This window comes from Trichechus manatus, unplaced genomic scaffold (assembly GCF_000243295.1).
Source record: "Trichechus manatus latirostris isolate Lorelei unplaced genomic scaffold, TriManLat1.0 scaffold00073, whole genome shotgun sequence".
Classification (NCBI taxonomy): domain Eukaryota; kingdom Metazoa; phylum Chordata; class Mammalia; order Sirenia; family Trichechidae; genus Trichechus; species Trichechus manatus.
In genome coordinates this window covers 4,410,110-4,412,073 of record NW_004444009.1, presented here as the reverse complement: position 1 = coordinate 4,412,073, position 1,964 = coordinate 4,410,110, and positions in this window count along the sequence as shown.

The window sequence follows — 1,964 nt, the reverse complement described above, 5'->3', positions numbered from 1 at the left end:
GTAAGAGTGGCTGAATTACAATGCCAGCTCAATTGCCAACCTCGAGAGGTGTCTGAAGTTAAAGTAAGGGCATTGATTGGGAAGAAATGGGATACTGAAACTTGGCATGGGGACATATGGTCAGATAATCAGGAGGCTGGGGACACTGAGCCCATAAATTCCATTGAATCACTTCTACAAGCAGAACAAGTCCCATCTGAAGAGATTACTTCATGTTTGTCTGCTAAACCACCCTGCCCAGAAAAACCATTAGCCCCTCCACTCCTTTCTAATGAGATTAGCCCTAGCCCAGCTGCCTCTAAAGAGCCCTTACCTGAGTCATTGACTGGGGCGTTGCCTGAGGCAGATGCTTTACAAGACAATGCTGAAAGTTCTCAAAACAATTCCACACTACCGATTTTGGCTTCCTGACCTATAACTAGGCTTAAGTCCCAGCGAGCTCCAAAAGGTGAAGTACAAAGTGTGACCCAGGAGGAGGTATGCTACACTCCAAAGGAACTACTTGACTTTTCTAATATGTACAAACAGAAACTTGGGGAATATGTGTGGGAATGGCTATTAAGGGTGTGGGATAATGGTGCAAGGAACGTAAAGATGGATCAGTCTGAGTTTATTGATATGGGTACACTAAGCACAGATTGTTCATTCAAAGTTTCAGCTCAAGAAGTTAGGAAAGGATCTAATAGTTTATTTGGTTGGGTTGCTGAAGCATGGATTATGAGGTGGCCTACACTAAATCAAGCTGAAGTACCAGACCTGCCTTGGTATACTGTAGAAGAAGGTATCCAAAGGCTTAGGGAAATCAGCATGTTAGACTGGGTTTATCAAGTTAGACCCCCATACCTACACATGGAGTACCCAGAGGACACAACTTTTACCACATCTGTGAGGAACAAATTTGTGAAGGGAGCTCCAGTATCCTTGAAGACTGCTGTGATTTCTATTTTATGTAAGTCAGATTTGACAGTGGGAACTGCCCTAACTGAATTAAGACACTTAACTACAAAGGGGCCAATAGGACCCTGTGGTAGTAGGGGCCAACTGGCTGCACTCAATTGACAAAGACAAGGTGGGCGTGGTTACAGTAATGGACAGAGGAGTCAAAGCAGTAATCAGAATAGCCGGACTCATATGGACTAATGGTGTTGGCTACTTAGTCACGGTGTCCCTAGGAGTGAAATAGATAGGAAATCTACTAAATAGTTACTTGATCTATACAAATGGATGAATTCTAGGTCAGGTGAACAGCAGTCTAACTTGAATCGCCAGAAGAGAGAGTCACGGTCCCTCAATCAATTCCCAGATTTGAGCTAGTTTAAAGACTCAAAACCCTTGGATGAAGTGGAGGCCGGGTCCCCTTGAGGAAGGACTCCAATACACTGCCAACAATTTTTACTGTTAATCTTTCTCCCAGCTTTCCCCAAAGGGATCTATGGCTTTTTACAAGAGTGACTGTTCATGGGGGAAAAGGAAATAATCAGACTTTTCTGGGATTACTGGATACTGGCTCTGAACTGACACTAATTCCAAGGGACCCAAAAAGTCACTGTGGCCCACCAGTCAGAGTGGGGGCATATAGAGGTCAGGTTATTAACGGAGTCTTGGCTCATGTCCATCTCACAGTAGGTCCACTGGGTCCCGGAGCCCATTCTGTAGTGATTTCCCCAGTTCCAAAATGCGTAATTGGAATAGGTATACTCAGCAACTGGCAGAACCCCCACATTGAATCCCTGACAAACAGAGTAAGGGCCATTATGGTAGGAAAAGCCAAGAGGAAGCTGTTAGAACTGCCCCTACATAGGAATATAGTAAACCAAAAGCAATACTGCATTCCTGGAGGGACTGCAGAGTTTACTGCCACCATCAAGGACTTGAAGGATGCAGGGGTGGTGATCCCCACCACATTCCCATTCAACTCACCTTTTCTGGCTGTGCAAAAAACAGATGGATATTAGAGAATGACA